Here is a 21754-nt window from a genome sequence, read left to right as displayed (position 1 = left end):
CTTTAGTCTAATTTGTTGTTTTGCCTTATTAATATATGTATAAACATCTGGGCCTGTAATCCCAGTACTTCGGAGACTGAGACAGGAGGATCACAAGTTTTGAGGCCAGCCTCAGCAAAATAGCAATGGCTGTCTCAGGCACTTAGTGAGGTCCATAGCAACTCAATGAGACCCTGTTTCAAAATAAAAAGGGCTGAGGGTATAACTCAGAGGTATAATGACCCTGGGTCCAATTCCTAGTACCACAAAAAAAAAGAAAATGTGAAAATTCTTTGTTACTTATTGGGCCAAAGGTATGTACATTTAAAAATTTTGAGCCAAGTGTGGTAGCACACAATTGTAATCCCAGTACTTGGGAGGCTGAGACGGGAGAATCCGGGTTCGCAGACAGCCTCAGCTACTTAGTGAGGCCCTTTGCAACTCAGTGAGACCCTGTTTCAAAATAAAGAATAAAAATTAGGAGTGGGGGTGTAGCTTGGAGGTAGAATGCCCCTGGTTCCCAATCCCAGTACTGCAAAAATAACTAAATTAATTAAATTTTTGTGGGAACTATTAATCCTAATTTTAGTAATCAGGGTACAATTACAAGTCTTGTTCCCTTATATTATCTCATTTTAGCTGTCATGACTTTTCTTGGAGAAATGGAAAAACTAGCACATTCAGTTGTTGTTTGTTAACTTGAATGTCTGACAATTATTTGCTCAAGGATGTTCAATATTTGCATCTCCCTGATTGCTAATGGTATTTAACATTTTTTTCATGTATCTATTGGTCATTTATATCTTTTTTGAAGGGCCTATTCAATTCAATTACCCATTTCTTGATTGGGTTATTTGATCTTTTAATGTAAAGTCTTTTTAAGTTCTTTGTATATTCTAAATATTAGTCCTCTATTAGAGGGACAGCTGGCAAAAATCTTCTCTCATTCCATAGGCTTCCTCTTTTTTTGTGTGTGTGTGGGTGGGTCTGGGTATGGAACCAAGAGGCATTTGACCTCTGAGCTACAACCTCTGCCCAATTTTTTATTCTTTATTTTGAAACTGGGTCTCACTGAGTTCCGGAGGGCCTCACTAAGTAGCTGAGGCTGTCCCTGAACCACGATCCTCTGGTCTCAGCTTCCCGAATGCAGGGATTACAAGCGTGCACCACGCCCAGCGTTATAGGCTTCCTCTTTAGATGCTTGATGGTTTCCTTTGATGTGCGGAAACTTGAGTTTAATGCCATCCCACTTATTAATTCTAATACTAATTTCCTGAGCTTTGAGGGTCTTGTTGAGGAAGTTTCTACCTGTTAAGTGAGATTAGCCAGTCACAGAAAGTGAAGGGTCATGTTTTCTCTAATATGTGCAAGCTAGGGAGTAATTGAGATACCCGAGGGACTCCAAATAATGGAGGAGAAACCTTAGTGGAGCCAGCTAATTGTTTGAAGGGAAAGGGAGGAGGAAGACTGAGGTTCATTAATGAAAATACTCCCATCAACTATGTGTACATATGTGAATATACCAATGGCAGTCTCAGTACTATATATTGGGAAGGGGGGAAATGAGGCAGGGGTGGGAACCAAGTGCTGTATGCATGTATGTCACTGTCAGCATGACTTATATTATGATGTGAGACTATAACCAATTAAAGGATATTTTTAAAAGTATGTTCAATATGACTTTTTATGGCCAAAAATTAGAGAAATATTAAGTGTTCATCAATAAAGTATTGGTTTAAATTATCCTTCCAGACTAGAGAATATCATGTGGCAGGCCCATAAGAAAGCTTATATATATCTCTTTTAGTTTATATGGAAGTATCTCCTTGACATATTATTGGACTTTAAAAGCAGGTTTTAAGCCGGGCGTGGTGGTGCACACTTGTAATCCCAGCATTCGGGAGGCTGAGACCGGAGGATCACGGTTCGCGGACAGCCTCAGCTACTTAGTGAAGCCCTCTGCAACTCAGTGAGACCTGGTTTCAAAATAAAGAATAAAAAGTAGGGCAGGGGGTGTAGCTTGGAGGTCAAATGCCCCTGGGTTCCATCCCCAGACCTGCAAAAAAATAAAATAAATAAAAGCATGTTTTATAGAATACCATGTATAGTATTATCCTTTCATATAAAATCATGAGTAATGCAGGTAATGCAAGTATATACATGTGTAAAATGGTTTCTGAAAGGACCACTTCTGAAATGTAGGAATAGCTTTCTCTGGACCACAGCATTTTGAAATATTTTTATTTTATATTTTTTGTAAATTTCAAATTATAATTTGGTATAAAATATATCTAGAAAAATACAAACCTTGTGGTGTGTGTGTGTGTGTGTGTGTGTGTGTGTGTGTGTTAGAACCCAGGGAGTTTCTACCACTGAATTTATCCCCAGACTTATTTTTTATTTTGAAACAAGATCTCACTAAGTTTTTTCACATCAGCCTCAAACATATGATCTTCCTGTCTCAGCCTTCCAAGTACTAGGATTACAGGTGTGTGCCACTGCATCTGTCATACACAAAGCTTTTTATAGTTAATTGGATGTTTGTAGGTTACTTTGAAATGCAAAAAATGTAAATGAATTGGTAGATGGATGACATATTAATGATATATTAATGATAAAGTAAAAATAGATACTAATAATCTTACATCTGGGTGGTAGAGTTTACTATGTCACTATTTTCTATGTTTGAAATTTTTCATGATAAAATATTAGAAATAAAGGACAAGGACAGATGAAAAACATTCAAGAAAGTAACAAGTATTTGAAAACAGGCAAAGAAAAGTAAACATATTAAAAATAAAATATGAATAAATAATAAATCCAAAGAAAGGAACAGAATACTGAGAACTATAATTCAAGTAAACTTTACTGAAATGAAAAATTCGAAACTATATATAGAAAGAACACTCTGCATGTCTGAAATTATCAATTCAGAATGACCAAGACCAAATTACTGGACTTTAAATAAAAAAGAACTCCTTTGGGCATTAAAAAAGGAGCAAGTAACTTAGAAAGAAACAAAATTAGATTATTAGGTATTTTACAGCAGCGTTTTATGCTAGAAGAAAAGAGTAACATACACATATATTTAAGGAAAGAAAATGTGAGCCAAGGATTTTATACCTAGCAAAACTAACTCAACTGTAGAGCCAGACAAGCTATTCATCATCATGCAAGAATCCAAGAATTACTGTTTCTATGAAACCTTTATAAGAAATCTAAGGGATGAACCTCAAATAATTAAAATGACTAGAGAGACATTAACAAAAGGACTGACCACCTATCGAACTGAAACCAAATGATAAGTTAGAAAGAGAATATAGTGTAAAATGGATTCATAGTCTGTTAGGTATGCTAATGCAGAATGATAAAAAAAGGTGAGTAGAATGCAAATATTTTGTTTTTATTATATCGATGGTAATACTATTGTTGCTATTCTGAGACCATTGTTACATAATATGATATAAATCAAATTAATGATTATGGGATAGTTGTAATAATATATATAAGTATATTCTTTTTTTTTGCGGTACTGGGGATGGAACCCAGGGGCATTCTACCTCCGAGCTACACCTCCAGCCCTATTTTCTATTCTTTATTTTGAAACAGGGTCTCACTGAGTTGCAAAGATCCTCACTAAGTAGCTGAAGCTGTCCGTGAACCCGGATCCTCCCTTCTCCGCCACCCAAATGCTAGGATTACAAGCGTGCGCCACCACCCAACAGTGTGTGTGTGTGTGTGTGTGTGTGTGTGTGTGTGTGTGTGTGTGTGCGCGCTAATTGCATAAATTGAGCCTGAAACTTTTTTTTTCTGGTACTGGGGCATTGTACCTCTCAGCTACACCCCAGCTCTATGTATTTTTTTGTGGTACTGGGTATTGAACCCAGGGGCATTCTACCTTTGAGCTACTATTTCTTTATTCTTTATTTTCAAAACAGGGTCTCTCTAAGTTGCAGAGAGCCTCATTAAGTAGCTGAGGCTGTCCAAAAACCATGATCCTCCTGTCTCAGCCTCCTAAATGCTGGGATTGCAAGTGTGCGCCACCATGCTCAGCTACCCCAGCCTTGTTTTATCTTTTTGTTTTAAAACAGGGTCTTGGCCTGGCATGGTGGCGCACACTTGTAACACCCACCCACCCACCCCGGCTTGGGATATGGAGACAGGAGGAGCACGCATATTCAAAGCCAGCCTCACTGACTTAAGAGACCCTGTTTCCAAATAAAATATAAAAAAATAGGTCTGGGAGTGTAGCCCGGAGGTGGAAGGGTTCCATCTCCAGTACCACACACAAAAAACCCAGGGTCTTGCTATGTTATTGAGGCTGGCCTCAAACCTGTGATCTATTTCCTCCTCTTGAGTACTGTTATTGCACGCATGTGCCAACATGCCCATGTGATCTTGAAACATCTTGTCATACCAACCAGCAAGGAAGAGGTTAGTGACTAGCTTCACATCAATAGGCTTAGGAATCCACTTAAAAATTTATTTCAGGCTTTAGTAAGGATAATCATTGCAGTGGCTTAAAGCCCACCAAATATATTTAATTACATGAGTTAAAATGATATTGAAAAAACTAACTGTTCAACATGGAGGGTGAGAAAGAATCAATCATTTTCTTGAAAAGTGGTAAGTTAGAATCATAAATCCTGGTTTTTCTAAACAAACTGGTATGACTGGGTGACCTATGACTAGGTGACCAAAAGCAAATGAGGGGAAGGCAAAATCCAAATTAAAGCATTGTCCAGTGGCATGTATATCACTATAAAAATATCCCATCTAAATAATTAAAAAGCATTGATATAATAACACTCTATTAAGGCCCTTGATAAAATAAGGGATATGGGTATTGACCAGTAATGGTTTCTGATAGAAAACATTATGTGCCTATTTTAGAACACACAGTATCACTTATAGTCTTGTCAAAGGAATCAAGCATGAGTCTGTTCCAGCTTCTGGTTTTCAAAAAGTTGTGTTTGTACTATGAGTTTATCATCTGCAAAATACAGACTGTGAGAAAACAAAATCATAATAGGATATATACATATATCTGAAGGCATAAATATAATCTCTAAGATAAAATAGGATAACTAATATTGGACTGGAGATGGAAGAGAAATGTGAGCAAGAGTAAAAAGAGCAATTTCTTCATTGCTTATCATTTGGAGTCAACAAAACAGAAAGTTTTCTATTAAAATGTTCAAGTTTTGACAGTTTCTGGAAAGTTGCACAAAAAACTGGTAATGACAGTTATTTCCAGGAAGGTAATTGCTAGATGACTGAAGAATTGGAGGTGAGCTGGAAACTTTGTTGAGACTTTCAATATGTTACCTTTTGAAAAAATCAGTTTACATTAAAAATCCTCCCCAATGTAGTCTTATGTTCAATTGAATTGCATTTCCATAGTATTAGTTGCTTATAAAGAGGGTAAAGAAATCATTAGAGACTATGAACATAAAGAGAAGAAGCCTTAGTATATAATGTACAAAGAAGTGAGTAGAGATACTGATTCTAATTTGCTACCACTATTGCTCTGACCTCTACCTGTTTTTCCCTTGGGATGTTCCTGGGTGGCTATGAATATGATATCAATGACCTTTCTGAGCCATGATGTAACTAATTCTAGGCTCCTACTTTTATAATTGTTCTATGGAAGTAGTCTTAAGAGTTGAGTTGGGTCTTAGACGACACGAGCAATGTCTGCAGCCTAGCTGTACCACTTTCTGACTGGTTTTACACCTGTTTATGGATATTTTATAGATATACATGACTATATTTACAAAAAATTAGGTTATTTTTCAGATGGGACATACTAATAAGGCTTCCCTGAACATTGCTTTGTTTTTATTGTGCACTGTAATTGTATATGATAGTCATAGTGATAAACATATATATATATATATATATGTACACTTATATAGAAAAATGATTAGTCCTATTATAGTGTTTGCTTCTGTTCCTTTAGATTATGTCCAAAGCAATCATGTCAGAAGCTAGGCTTTATTTCCTACAAAAAACAGTATGTTTCCTATGAAAATTATTGATGTCGGAGAAGGACATTAATAATTATGATCGGTTTAGTTGTTCTATTTTGGTTTGGGAGACAAAAGTTAGATTAATAGTTTGAGCATTTTAGTGATAGGTCTGATTTACAAGGACAACATATCAATTTATTGTATAGTTTAAACCCAAACTTACTTGGCATCTATCATATATAATCTCTCCTGTCTTTATTTAGTATGACTTTCCTTTGTCAAGACAAAGAATTAAAACCATATACTTCTAAGGTGAAAAATTAAATTTAAAGAAATATTTTAAAACAGCAATACCATTCTGCATATTGAAAATGATAGTGAATATTCTTTCTCTGAAAAAGCAAGTTATTATTGAATAGAAATAACAATGGCCTTATGGTTTTTATATTTTGTACACCATATTTTATTGAAGACTTGCTTTATTTATTCAGTTATTTAGTTATTTTGGTACTGGGAATTGAACCCAGAGGTGCTCTACTTCTTTTTTTTTTTTTTTTTTTTGTGGTACTTGGGATGGAACCCAGGGGCCTTTTACCTCCGGGCTACATTCCCAGATATATTTTATATTTTTATTTGGAAACAGGGTCTCTTAAACCAGCTGAGGCTGGCTTTCAACCTGCGTGATCCTCCTGTCTCAGCCTCCCAAGCGCGGGGATTACAAGCATGCACCACCACGTCTGGCAGAGGTGCTCTACTTCTGAGTGACACCCCTAGCCCTTTTAATATTTTTATTTTATTTTATTTTATTTTATTTTATTTTATTATTATTTTTTGTGGTACTGGGGTTCCTGGAAGCCCTTCTACCTCCGTGCAACACTACCAGACACATTTTTACATTTTTATTCGGAAACAGGGTCTCCTAAGCCAGTGCGCGCGGCTGGCTTTGAACTTGCGCGATCCTCCTGTCTCTGCCTCCCAAGTGCGGGGATTACAAGCATGCACCACCACGCCCGGCTTAATATTTTTTTTTGAAACAGGGTCTCCTCTAAGTTGCTGAGGCTGTCCTTGAACCCGTGATCCTCCTGTCTCAGCTTTTCAAGTACTGGGATTATAGGCATTGGCCACCACGCCTAGCTGAGGACTTTCTTTATAATCTGATATTGTTAGAAATGAGAGGAATATAGGTTCCCTAACTTTCACGTCAGTTTACCATATGCTCTCAAAGGAGCTTGACATCAGCCTAGAAGTTTTATGGTGAGGGATTATTGGTTTCTTGATTTGTATTATGCTTGTAAAGGAAATAAGCCTTTACATTTGAGTTCACTGTCTCTTAAAATTCTAGTTTGGCAAAACCCAAACTAAAGCATTGTCCAGTGACAACTATATATTTTATATTTCTTTTTAAATTTTTTTATTGGTGCATTGTAGCCATATATCTTAATGGGGCACAAGATGGTATTTTATATTTCTGTTATCTAATGTGTTTGCATAATTTTTATTTCTTGTGACAGGTAGTTTTTAAAGAGCAATGTTCACAAGAAAAATTGAGCTCCTTAAATGTGACAGAACTTGTTGACGCTCTTGATGACATTCTCCGTGTGGAGTTCAAGGAAGGAGAACAAGACTTTCTGGTTTTCATTGCTGATATGAGGCCTGTACTACCTGGTGAGTTAAGCTACAATCTATTGCAGACCTCATTTTTAATTGTCTTTGTAAGGAGAAGGAAACTGAATGCATTGGTTTGGTGTGAATCATCATTATAACCATATTAACCAAACACATCATTAAATGCTTTGTATATAATAACCTTTCTGATGGTGTTTATGGTAATGAGTTTAATCTGTATTGTTAAATTATTGATAAAAACCAGCTGAATTTTTTTTCATATGTGGTACTGGAGATTGAACCCAGAAGTATTCTGTCTCTGAGCTACATTCCTATCCCATTTTTTAAAATTTCTTTTTATTTTGAGACAGTTGCTAAGTTGCACAGGCAAGCCTTAAACTTGTGATCCTCCCATCACAGCCTCTGAGTTTTAAAAATTTATTTATTGTCCAGGGTTTTTTTTTCTGGATAATTTTTAAAAACGACTTGACTTTTATTTTTCTTTTTGGCTTAGTTTTTTTTTTAATAAGATAACTAGATTTTCATGAGATTGTAAGAAATGTAAATGCCTTAATTGGTGTTTATGACTATTAAAATAACTCATGTTTATTTAAGAAATATTCATACAGGCTGAGCATGGTGGCCCATGCCCGTAATCCTAGTACTTGGGAGGCTAAGACAGGAGAATCGCAGGTTCACAGCCAGCCTCAGTTCCTTTGTTCAATCCCTAGCAAACAAAAAAATAAAATTAAAAATGGCCTGGGGGTGTAGCTCAGAGGCAGAATCTCCTGGGTTCAATCTCCAGTATCACATATGCAAAAATGTGCTGGGGATGTAGCTCAGCAGTAGTATGCCCTTGAGCTAAATACTAGTATTTTTAAAATTTCAAATAGCATAGAAGAATAGAAAGTAAATATGTCTCCCTCAGTTAATCTACCATACCAAACAAAATAGAATTTTTATATAGCCTTCTAGATTTTTTTCAATGTATACTTACACATAGATTTTTAATCACAAAAGTTTAACATTCCAACAATATAGAGGCAACTAATGTTAATAGTTTCAGTGTGAATATTTCTGGACCTCTTCTATATAATATACTTAAATTACCATATGTATAATTTTTGCACAAAGCAGGATGTTCAATGTAAATAATCTGTAAGTCCTTGGCTGTTTTGTGTGTATGTATGGTATTGTGGATTGAACTCGGGAGTACTCTACCACTGCGCAGCATCCCCAGCCCTTATTTTTACTTTTTATCTTGAGGCAGGGAAGAATTGCTGAGAGCCTCGAAGAATTGCTGAGGCTGGCAGGAGGAACCAGATAGGAGGAACCTGACAGGAGAAACTTGAGATCCCCCTGTCTCAGCCTCCCAAGTACTAAGACTAGAGGCATGCACCACCACCAAGTCCAGTTTATATATAATTCTTTTATGTAAATTTGTTATAATTAATTTAACCAGTTTCCTATTGATGGACATTTAGATTGTTTTCATTTTTACCATTATGAAAATATAGTGTTTTTTTTGTGTGTATGTGTGTCTGTGGTGCTGGGGATCAAAATCAGGGTCTTATAAATGCTAGCAACTATTCTACCACTGAGCTATATCCACAGCCTTGTGATAAATATTTTTGTACCTATTTCTTTTTTTTGGGGGGACAATACTGGATATTGAACCTAGGGACATTCTATATATGAGCTACACATCCACCCCAGCCCTATTTTATTTTGAAACAGGGTCTTGCTAAGTTGCTGAGACTGGCCTCAAACCTGAGATCCTCCTGTCTCAGCTTCCTTAGTACTAGGTTAGAGGCATGTGCATCCATGCTCAGCTGTACCTACATCTTTTTGTGCTTATAAGTTCATTTCTTTAAGAGCCACTGTGGTTGTAGATCTGTTAGTCTGGAGTGTGTGTGTGTGTGTGTGTGTGTGTGTGTGTGTGTGTGTGTTTCTGGGGATTTAACCCATGGATATTCCAACTTTGAGCTACACCTCAACCATATTTTATTTTTATTTTGAAACAGGGTCTCACTAGGTTGATGAGAAACTTACTACTTGGTGAGGCTGTCCTCGAACCTGTGATCCTTCTGTCTTAGCCTCACAAATACTGGGATTACAGGCATGGACCACCACGCTTGGCCAGAGTCTGTTTTATTGTGCCATCTACTTGCCATTACACATATAAATTTAAACAAAACATGAGATTGACTTGGTAATTCCCGAAGAATTAAGGAATCGTAGAATATTAAATAGCTATGTACACTGTTAGTTAAGCAACGAATGCTCAGTGCTTAGAACAAAAAGTAAAAAAAAAAAAAAAATAGGATGTTGTAAAATAAAGCCATTCACCAAAGTTTAAGAAGCCTTACCAGGACATGATGGTGCATGCCTGAAAAGTAACTGACTGAATGTTTCTTTAAGCCAAAGTTCTTTTTAGAAAAATCTTATTCCTAGATACATCGGTTTTTTTTTTTTTTTGATAGAGACCAGTTCTTTGGTCTAAAGTCACCTTATATAACATTTCTTCTAGTTTTCTGTTATTTATTTAACTAGCCTCATTTTCAAGTTTTCAGTTGATTTTGAGATTTCACAGTTCTCTTATGATGATCGTTGGGTCTCTATCCCTGTTTCAAAGAGTAGGCTGGAAAACCCTTTAGGGGCCTCAGGGGAGAACAAAGGAGCTCTGTTTTGGGCTCTGTGCCTCAATGACTGCTACAAATCTTGCATTTGCACCAAGCCTCAGGTATTTGGTCATTTTATTTTTTTCTCCATTATTATACCTTTTTCTCTTTTTGTTTCCCTTTTTGATTGGTGTCATCATTACATTTTCACAGGTCATTCTCCCTTTTGGCGTTCTCATCTCCCATTACTTATTTTGTTGGTACTTGTTATTAAGGGTGAACAATAAAAAAGGCCTAGAAGAAAAGAATATATTTTAGAGTGAGAATGTTTGTGCAACTCTAGTTTTAAATCGAAGACTAGTCTGAAATTTAATCTATTCCTTAGGTACCTTTCATTGTTGGTAGGATTGATTAAGATGTGAATTGACCTTAGTTCAGCCTGAATGTTTGAAGTATCATGTTGTCAATTTTGCATAAAGCAATTGTATAATACTTCTTATTAACTTTCTGTCTAGTACTATAAGGCAGTATTTTCATATTTTAACGTAAAGAAACGTCTGGAGGATTTTTAACTGCATAATTGTGAGCTCCATTCTCAAGTATTCCTGAATCAGTAAATGTGGCTTAAGGGCAAAAATATGCATTTTTATAATTTCCCAGGTGGTTCTGATAAAGGCAATTCATGAATTATAATTTTAGAAATAAACCATAGAGTTCAAAATGTTGCCAAAGATTTATTATGGTTTCTTTAATTTCTTTCTTATAATACATACAAATCACAGTTCAGCATGGCAAAGACAGGTCATGATATCCCACCAGATGCTGTATGGGAGAAGAAATTATGCAGACTTCCATCATTAGATACCAGTACCATGGTGGGCATCTTTGTGGAGTACAACATCTCTCCTAGTCAATTCTACGTCTGAACCTATAGCAGGGACTCATCAGAGTTACTGGAAGACATGATGATTGAAATGCGGTAGGAGAGCAACTTAGTGAGACCTTGTTTCAAAATAAAAAATAAAATAGGGCTGGGCGGGTAGCTCGGAAGTAGGATGCCCCCAGGTTCAATCTCCAGTAAACACACACACACACACACACACACACACACACACACACACACACACACACATTGATCTACCTTTGTACTTTGATTTGATCTAGGACTAGCTACGTAATTATAGATGGGCTATAAATTTAGGTGGGCTATAAATTAAGATGCAGGTTACAGCTGGGCATGGTGGGGCATGCCTATAATCTCAGTACTTGCAAGGAAGCTGAGATAAGAAAAATACAGCTTTGAAGTGCGTCTCATCAACCTAGTGAGCCCCTGCTTCCAAATAAAATAATAAAATAAGGTTGGGGGTGTAGTGCAGAGGTAGCATGCCCCTGGGTTCAATCCTCAGCATCACAAAACAATGCAGCACTCCTTATTTTTAAGTTATTAAGAATTTCAAGACAGAAATAGAGCATATAAGCAACCACAGGGCGCCTCTAAACATGAACTTGAATGAAACAAACCCTGAATAAATTTTAACCCATGTACAATTTTATAACATGTATTGATCACTTGTAAAATGCTAGGTCATTATATAGATCTTCCAAATGTTGACACATTCATGACACAATATTTAAAAATCACATTTATTGCCGGGCGTGGTGGTAATTCCCGCGCTTGGAAGGCGGAGACAGGAGCGCGCAAGTTCGAAGCCAGCCTCGCTGGCTTAAGAGACCCTGTTTCAAAAATATAAAATAGGATGGGAGTGTAGCCCGGAGGTAGAAGGGCTTCCAGGAACCCCAGTACCACCAAAAAAAATCACATTTATTAGTATTACTACTGATTTAATCAGAAAAAAACTGTTGACTATTGAGAAACTATGAAGCTTGTGATGGCAGATGCAACATTTTCAGTATCCTAGCTTTCACTTGAAGGTTTGAATTTTATCAATGACAACATACTATTGTTTTACTTGAAGTGAGAGGCTCGCTTAATTTGGGGGAAGATGTGTGCCAAATACCCAAGTACACGTTATAGTTTGTTAGTGGTTGTGTCAAGCAAAAATGATGTTCCATTTAAAAAGTGGCTAGTGTATTTTTGAAATAAAATTCACACCTCCATCTCCCCCACAAGAGGCTAGTTTACATCACAGCTCAAACAGTGTTTTTCCTTGAGATTACTTGAGAAGTGCTTTATCTTACTTATGTCCGTTATATCACGGAGAATCTTGAAAAGATGGTCACTTAGTGATTGAGATTTAATGAACAATCTTTACTGCTTTATCAAGGGCATTCTTGACACTGTTTTTTCCTTTTAAGGTGAATGAGTGCAGTGATAAGTGACTAAAATTTGACTGTTTAGATTCAGCTAAGGCACCTGACTCATTTGCCTGTGGTTGATTTTACACCATCAGTGTGAATGTCATCATAGTGAAAATGAAAATGGCAAATAAGATTCTAGTAATATTATGAAAATAGTTTTGATCTTGTGGGATTCCTAGAAAGGGCATCAGGGACCTAGGGGTCTGTGGACTATACTTAGAGAACTACTGCTCTAAATTATCTCTTTTCTCTACTTTTAAAAAGCTACATTTGAAGCTGGGCATGGTGTATATACACCTGTAATCCCAGTATCTGGGAGGCTGAGACAAGAGGATCACAGGTTCGAGGACAGCCTCAGCAAGTAGTGAGACTCTAATGAACTTAGTGAGACCCTGTTTCAAAACAAAAAATAAAAAAGGCCTGAGGGTATAGCTCAGAAGTAGAATGGATCTGGGCTCAATTCCCAATAAAAAATCCAAGATATTATATATATATATATATATATATATATATATGCACGCATAACTACATATATACTATATATAAGAATATATAAGCACTTATATGTGCTATAAGTGCATATATGCTATATATATGTGCATAACTACATATATACTATATATAAGAATATATAAGTGCTTATATATGCTATAAGTACATATATGCTATATATATATACACACACACTATAAGTACACACACACACACACACACACACACACACACTAAGTGCTTACTATATCTGGTCACTAGCCTAAGTTTCCACATATTTTAACTAAGGTTTTCTTATTATTGTCCTCATCCACAACAAGGGAAATGAAAACAGAAATTCTTCTTATAGTTCATAAATTATGGAAACTGGTTTTTGAGCTTTTATGTTATACTTCCTAAAGAACCCACATTTTTAAGGCAGGGTAGAGCCTATTAAGGAGTAGTTTTTGGCAAGGAATAAGTAGGAGAGAATTGTGTCTTGGAAACTAAGAAAGAGTTTGAAAACAGGTAATGCTCTAAGGAGAAGCTGTGGAGAGAAAGGCTGCCGGATTTGGATTTTATTTTATTTTAGTTTTAGTTTTTGGTGGTACTGGGGTTCCTGGAAACCCTTCTACCTCTGGGCTACACTCCCAGACCTATTTTTATACTTTTTTTTAAAATTTGGGTACAGGGTCTCTTAAGCCTTCGAACCTGTGCAATCCTCCTGTTTCCACCTCCCAAGCGCGGCGATTACAAGCGTGCACCACCACGCCTGGCTGGATTTGGATTTTAACAGGTCATTGGCCTTTTTGAAAAAAAAAAAGTCCATTTTAGGAAGCATTGGAGAATGAAGTTGAATTATATTCTCTTCAAAAAATGCAAGATAGGAAGATGAATTTCATACTTTCTCCTTGAAGTTTGTTGATGAAGAGAAAGGGTTTAGATAAGAAAAAAGAAAACAATATACTTTGTCACAAATAAACATTAAAAAAATGAAAAAATGTCTCCTGTGTGGAAGCTAGGGCGTAATCAAGATACCACAGAGACTTCAGATAATGGAGGAGAAACTCCAGTGGAGCCAGGGAAGTAGTCTAGGAAAGGGAAGGGGAAAGGAGGATCAACAAAGGAATTACTTCCATAGACATTATGTACACATGTGAAAATACCAATGCTAATCTCAATATCCTATGTGGGGAAGTGGGAGGAGTGGGGAGGGAACCAGGGAAAGCCCACCAAGTACATGTATGTCACTATCACTAGGAACTACATTATGTTGTGAGACTACCATGAACTAATAAAAGTATTAAAATTTTAAAAAAGAAAATGTTGGGAATTTTCATTTTCTTTTTGTCAAGACTTTACTGTTCTTGATACATCAATAGACATTATCTTTAATTTTCTCCCCTGTGGGCTTTTCTGTATTAGGAAATTATGCAGGCATTGTTATTCTTACCAGCTGGTTTCTGATTGCTACATCATGCCAGAATATTTTATCCAACCAGGACATCTCTGTTGTGTAAGAATTTCTAATGAGAAGTGGTAGTATCGGGTTATTATACATCAAGTCCTTGGGGAAAAGGAAGTTGAAGTGTTCTACCCAGGCTTTGGAAATATCAGAACTGTTCAGAAGTCCTCTTTGAGGTTCCTCAAGTGAGTTGAATTTAATAAGAACAAAGGACAAATTACATTTTGAATCACAATGCTGAAACTCAGTGAGGCCGGGATCTCTCTTTTCTCTTGCTTTCCTCTCTCTATCCTTTACTCCTTTTCATCCCTTTTTCTTAGAGCCGACTTGACACCTGGTCATTTAATTTTACAGATCAACTATAATCTCTTGTGTCTTCTTTTACTTGACTATAAATTTGAATAGACCCTCAGACTAAATTTCAATCTCTTATCAAAAAAATGACTGTCTGGGTTATACTAAGAGGAGCACTGATATATTATATATTCAGGAAGTTTGAACTATTTCTACCTTGTGATTCTCTCAAGGGCTTATATTTTATCATTTTGTTTCTTAGATTGTTTTAAAGTGCCAGGCATTAATTTAAAAATTCACAAATCACATACTATGGATAACAAATTAAGAAACAGATTCCATAAAACTCAGTTTAAACATATGATTAAATATTCATACCTTGATTCTCTCCTGCAGGTGCTGCTACACTAGACTTCCAGCTCAGGCTATCCCTTGTTCTTTGGCTTGAGTGAGACCAGTAGAGGTGTGTATCCTTTTTTCCATTCATCAGCAAACATTTGAGTGCCTACTATGTGCCAAGAACAGATCTGATTTCTCAAGATACAAAAATAAAACAGAAGTAGCCCTCAAAAAAATCATTAAATACTGTATGGAACATAGCTATATGGACAAAAATTGTTGTACTTTGTCATATTTACTCTAAAAAATGTGTGGTAAGGAATGAAAGAAAGCATGCTAATCTCCCTGGTAATCAGGGAAGGCCTTGTAACAGAGGTGCAATTTGAGTTCCTAATGGAGCACAATTGGACAAAAAAGAAAAGAAAGAAACTCTAGGCAAAGGGAGACTACAGTGAACATTTCAAAGTTGAGGAATTGTAATCAGTCCAGTTTGGCACAGAATATAGAATTAGCTGGAGTGGGAGTTTGGCAAATGACGTCAGAGAAAATGGCACAAGCTGGGCAAGGTGGCACATGCTTGTAATCCCAGTACTTGGGAGGCTGAGACAGGAGAATTGCAGATTCTAGGCCAGCCTCAGATACTTAGTGAGGCCCCCCACAAGTTAGTGAGACCTGGTTTCAAAATAAAGAACAAAAAATAGGGCTGGGAGCATAGTTCAGAGATAAAATGCCCCTGAGTTCAATCCCCAGTTCTCCAAAAGGAAAAAGAAAAAAAGAAAGAAAGAAAATGGCACAAACTTCATATAACGAGCCACATTCAGAATTTGGAACGCTGCTGTCTTTTAGATGCTAGGGACCTGCCACAGTCAGGTGTCTGATTAGAGTGGGATGGGCAACAGGAGTTGTTTACATCCACCCTGGTATGTTTGTTTATGAAACTACAATTATCTTAGGCTCCTTTTACCCTCCCAACTCATACTTATACTTAGGACTTATTGCACCAGTATTTATCTGTTTAGCCTAAATAATTTAACAGTTATTTACATATAACTGGACTATTTATATATAAGTGGACTATTTTTAAAAGATTTTTATTTGAAAAATATTGTAAAGAGGATAAAAAATTACCTATAATTCAACCACTCAGACAATCTAGTTTGGGAATTTGGTGTGTGTTTCTTTGAGGTTATTTTATGGGATGATGGAAGTGAGAGGTTTTTTAAGTTTTCAGTTGTACCTAAAATAGTAATCATAATATATTTTATATTGTCCTTTTAACTGAGCATTATAGCATAAATATTTATATGTTAGGTTCTCTATTATAATAGATTCTATCTTAATAGATTCATTGTAATCTATTAGCTAAATATGCTTTGTACCTTCTTTAACCAATTCTTTATTGTTGGACATTCAATTGCTATAAATAATGTATGCAACAATTTTTGTTTTAGTGGTACTGGGCATAGAACTCAGAGTACTCTACCCCTAAGCTACATCTCCAGCCCTTTGGGGGTTTTTTCCTCCCTAATTTTGAGACAGGGTCTCACTAAGCTGTCCAGGCTGGAATTGAACTTGTAATTCTCCTGTCTCAGCCTGTCAAGTACCAGGATTACAGATGTCTGCCACAATGTGCTGTTCCAGGGCTTTATGTTTGACCTATTTGTAACCAGTGCTCATTACTTTTATATCAGCCAAATGACTTTCTTTGGGGGGATCTCTTTGTTTTGTTTCCTTCTTATTTGCTTCCTAAACTACTACTGCTTAGGGATTTTGTCCATTCTGATCACTGGAATAGTTTAGTAAAGCAGTAATTTCATGGTTTTCCTTACTGTTATTTCTTCAAAAGGAACTTTCTTCACCAGCCAATGTATTTATTAAGTTTTTTACTTCACATATTTTTAGATTTTTCTTTTCAGGGCCAAGGATCAAACCCAGGGCCTTCCACGTGCCAGACCAGTACCCTACAACTGTACTAAATCCCCAACCCCTAAATATTTTTTTTAATTTTATTTGGAAACAGGGTCTCACTAAGTTGCTGAGAGCCTCACTAAGTAGCTGAGGCTGGCTTCGAACCTGTGTGATCCTCCTGTCTCAGCCTCCCAAGTGCTGGGATTACAAGCGTGAGCCACTGCACCCGGCCAACCCCTAAATTTTTAAATTCGTACATTATAATTATATATAATAGTGAGATTCCTGGTGATAAATTCACATATATACATAACATAATTTGGTTTATTTCCTTTACCCTACTTCCCTTCCTGTCTCCCCATTTCCTTCTACTACTTATCTCTCTCCTATTTCTGTGAGGTCCTTTTCCATTTGTTTTTTCTCTATAGTTTCTACATATGAGAGAAGATATATGACCCTTGGCTTTGTGAGTCTGATTGATCTCACTTAGCATGATGCTTGCTGGTCCCATCCATTTTTCTGAAAATGATAGGATGATTTCATTCTCTCTGACTTATGAACCAATTTATTGTCAGCTTGTTTTGTCTCCTTAACACTTACATCGTCTGCTGTTGCCTTTTTTTTATTTAAACAAAACAGTGTAAGTTCTTAAAGTCAGGAACATTTTCTTATTCCCCACTGAATCCCTGATGCCTAGATCAATGTTTGGTGAATGGTAAAGCTCAGTAAGTATGTTTTCAACCAAAATAATCTATCTCACATTTCCTTTTATTTTATTTTTGCATTTTGTACTGGGCATTGATCCCAGGGTAATTTTACCATTGAGCTACACCCCAGCGCTTTTTATTATTTTAATTTTGAGATAAGGTTTTGCTAAGTTGCCCATGCTAGTTGGGAACTTGTGATCCTCCAGTTTTGGCCTCCCAAGTATCTGGGATTGTTATACGATGGTTTCTGGTTTTTCCCATAACTTTTAGTTCTCTTTTGTATTTTACATACATTTATTTATCTTTCTGTGCTGGGGTTCTTTTTTTTTTTTTTTACAAATTATCGTTTACTTTACTAGTTAATTCTTTCTTTAATTCTTTCTAATCTGCTACTGAATCAACCTGTGAGGTTTGTGGTTTTGGCTATTGTATTATTGTATTTTTACTTTCTAAAATTTCTTAGTTTGGACATATCAGTTTTTAAAGGTTGCTGATCTTTGCAGAAACTTTCCAGTTAAGCTGTGTTTTGTTATTGTTTTTGTTGGGATTTTGTTAAGCATAGTAAGTTTAGTTCTATAATTTGTTGAGAACTTGAAATGCCCAAGATTTTGAAGGTTTGTTCCAGTCATGTGGTTTCTGCTTGTCCTTACCAAATTCACTTTTTCTATGTGTGCCCTTTTATTTTTGCTTGTGGATTGCTCATTGTCTTTGAAAAAGTTATTTGTAAGAATGGGTAAATGCTTTCCCTAATATGTGAAAGCTAAGGTTAAATGGGTAATAGGAGGAACTCCAGGTTAAAAAGGAGATCCTATAGAGGAGAAAATAAGGCAATCTAACTGTGGGGATGGGAGGGAGGAAGAAGGAAACTCTTTAAAGCTTATAATGTGCTTATTCATATTGCAGTCAACCACTACGCCAAGCATGGGAGGGAGGGATGGGGAGGGAGTCGGGTGGGGACTGGCTGGGGGCTGGCTGGGTGATGTGTGCATTTATGTCTACACAAGTTTTTACCCCATTATGATTGATATATAAATACAATGCACCAATAAAAAATTTTTAAAAAGAATGGGTGAATAATGTAGGCTCAGGTTGCCTACTCCCAGTAGGGTTTAGATTTGTTTCTGCCAAGGTACAGAGGAGTTCCACCAGTCTGAAACCATGTTAATGAACAACTTGAGGATTTGTGGACCACTCTGTTGATGTGAAAATTGAGCCACAAATCCACATGAAGTCTAGTTCCTCTTCCCTCACCTTGAGAGCATTTCCTTAAGAACTCAGCTTAATGAAGGGAATTTCTCCTCAAGACTCCTTACTGTGGTGAACCCTGAGTTTGATATCTGTCCCCTTTGGCCTGTTAGATCATCAAAGTTTAAATTTGCCTGTGTTAGCAGGTTCTGTTAAAGGAACAAGTAGTTTACACTTTCTCTTCATGTTTGGCATGACGTTACTAGCATGTAATTTCTTCCATGTTTTGGAAATACTAAAAAATAATGTTTTACCTAGAATTTTTAGTTTTTTTTCCTCTCCGGGAGGGTTTGTCTAATAGTCTAACTCAATATTTCTGAAAATAGGAGTTTCTTATCAAATTATTATTTAAGCCGGGCGTGGTGGTGCATGTGTGTAATCCCAGCATTTGGGAGACTGAGACTAGAGGATCGTGGTTCGTGGACAGCCTCACCTACTTAGTGAGGCCCTTTGCAACTTAGTGAGAACTGTTTCAAAATAAAGAATTAAAAATAGGGTAGGGGTGGAGCTCTAAGGTAGAATGCCCCTGGGTTCCATCTCCAGACCCACAAAAAAATTATTTAAATTTTCTCACAATTACATTTTCACCATTTTTCTTTATCCTGATGTTACTCATCCCCAAATCATAAGTATATTATGTGAAATTTTAGTTTTTGATGGTTTTATTTTTCCATTTACAGCTCTAGTTCATCAAGAGTTTATTTTTGTATAAGGTTACTGTAATTCGTGTTTTAATCTATCACCTAAATCTACTGTCGATTATATTTCAGGAACACTGGACATCCCGAGCGATTTTGCAGTTCCAGAAGTTGTGTGGTTTGAAGCCATTAAGTTAGGATAGTGGATGAATATATAGATGGAGTCCTTAACATTTTTCTTTGTGATACATCATCAAATGAAGATGTCTATTTCCATCATGTCATGAGAACAGAGGGCCATGCTATTGTATGCCAAGAAAATCTTCTTTCTCAGGTAGAATAACCTGGAATTATTTTATAACATTTTGTTTGATCTCAACACTTAAAGAGATAAGAGAACTTAATACAGAAGGTTATTTGATTTTTTTCTTTAATCTTAGAGCTATTTATTTGATTCTTGGCTTCTTGATGCAGAGCACTCTCTTACTTTTCAGATAACTAATTGTCCTTTAAAATTTGAATACTTTTAAGGCCGGGCGTGGTAGCGCACGCTTGTAATCCCCGCGCTTGGGAGGCTGAGACAGGAGGATCACACGGGTTCGAAGCCAGCCTCAGCTACTTAGTGAGGCTCTCAGCAACTTAGTGAGACCCTGTTTCCAAAAAATAAAAAAGGTCTGGGAGTATAGCCCAGAGGTAGAAAGCCTCTGGGTTCCACCCCCAGTACCACCAAAATTTGAATACTTTTATTTTAAATAAATGATTGAATGTTCTCTTACCCCAAAGTATTTAGTTACTTTAGGTCATTCTAGAGAAAAATAGTGCTTATTTTTATTTTTTATTTGGAAACAGGGTCTAAGTTGCTGAGAACTTTGCTTTGTTCTTGAGGCTGTCCTTGAACCTGTGATATGCTTATCTTATTCTCCAAGTACTGAGATACAATTATGTGCCAGCACACCCAGATTGTGGAGAAACTTTTTAACTTTTGAGTTTTAAAAGATAACATACTTCCACCGCATTTGAAAATGATGAAATGAGAATTTTATCATCTTCCCTCTCTCAATTGAATAATTAATCTCTCATTTTTTTAATCCTAGGGTTTCAGAGACCTAAACCCTTTACCATTATACACTAAATCTAGTGCAGGAATGTACTTAAACATATCGAAGTCAATCACTAAGCCAAGCAAGGGAGGGAGGGACGGGGAGGGAATGGGGTGGGATTTGGGTAGGGGTTAAATCAGCGATGAGTACATGTTTGTACACACAAGTTTTTTACCCCAATAAGTTGTATGAATATAATGCACCAATAAAAAAAATTAAAAAAAAATAAATAAATCTAGTGGAGGGCCAGATGATGTTGTCTTGACAGAACTGGGTTATCTTTCTCGGCAGCACTATTTTAATGAAGACCGAAATATTAGTCCACAATCCAAAGATGGTGATTTATGTACTCTGGTAAGATGTTTTTGCAAATACCATTATAATTTTTATTAATCATAATTATTCTTGGGTTTTTTATTTTGTTTTTTTGTTTTGTTTTGTTTTTTGGTGGTACTGGGGTTCCTGGAAGCCCTTCTACCTCCGGGCTACACTCCCAGACCTATTTTTATATTTTTATTTGGAAACAGGGTCTCTCAAGCCAGCGTGGCTGGCTTCGAACCTGCGCGATCCTCCTGTCTCCGCCTTCCAAGCGCGGGGATTACAAGTGTGTGCCACCACACCTGGCTTATTCTTGTTTTATAGATGAGGGAGCTGAGGCTTTCCAAATGTAGGGAAGTTTGAAAACTTTGCACAATGATAGTAATAATTACCCTGTCTCTCATTATTTGCCCGCTGAAACCTTCCCTTCCTTCCAAATGATTCCCCTTGTGTACTTAATTCCATTACTTCCCTCCTGTCGTCGTGACTTCCCTTATGCTACTCCAGGTGCTGTTCTCCCTGCACACCTTAGATTCTTCAAGTGTTTTTATTTCTTACTTTTTATACAAACATTTTGCAAATACACTCTCCCCACACAATAGTAACATTATTATTATAATACCCTTTTAGTATATATTATTCTATCCTAAGTAATAATTACAATCCTTATTTAACTTGTACTATATCACAGGTACCATTCTAAGCACTTACATGTATTATAATGCTAAGTTGTTTCCTATTTTATTTATTTTGTGGTACTGGGAATTGAACCC

The 21754-nt window shown here is 36.5% G+C and overlaps 1 pseudogene across 1 annotated transcript in view; it reads left to right on the top strand.

Annotated features, from left to right (window-relative positions):
- Nucleotides 1–21754, top strand: part of LOC308278907 (tudor domain-containing protein 5-like) — an 81856-nt pseudogene that overhangs the window by 15601 nt on the left and 44501 nt on the right. Inside the window, exons 7-14 of the transcript in view lie at nt 7463–7616; nt 10130–10299; nt 10960–11156; nt 14405–14617; nt 15123–15189; nt 19696–19897; nt 20658–20710; nt 20903–21017. The product of the transcript in view is annotated as a tudor domain-containing protein 5-like (transcript). The remainder of the gene's footprint in view (nt 1–7462; nt 7617–10129; nt 10300–10959; nt 11157–14404; nt 14618–15122; nt 15190–19695; nt 19898–20657; nt 20711–20902; nt 21018–21754) is intronic.

Source organism: Muscardinus avellanarius, assembly GCF_963383645.1.
Source record: "Muscardinus avellanarius genome assembly, chromosome: X".
NCBI classification, from domain to species: domain Eukaryota; kingdom Metazoa; phylum Chordata; class Mammalia; order Rodentia; family Gliridae; genus Muscardinus; species Muscardinus avellanarius.
The sequence above is the reverse complement of the archived record's forward strand: the minus strand, read 5'-3'. Positions and strand labels throughout refer to the sequence as shown.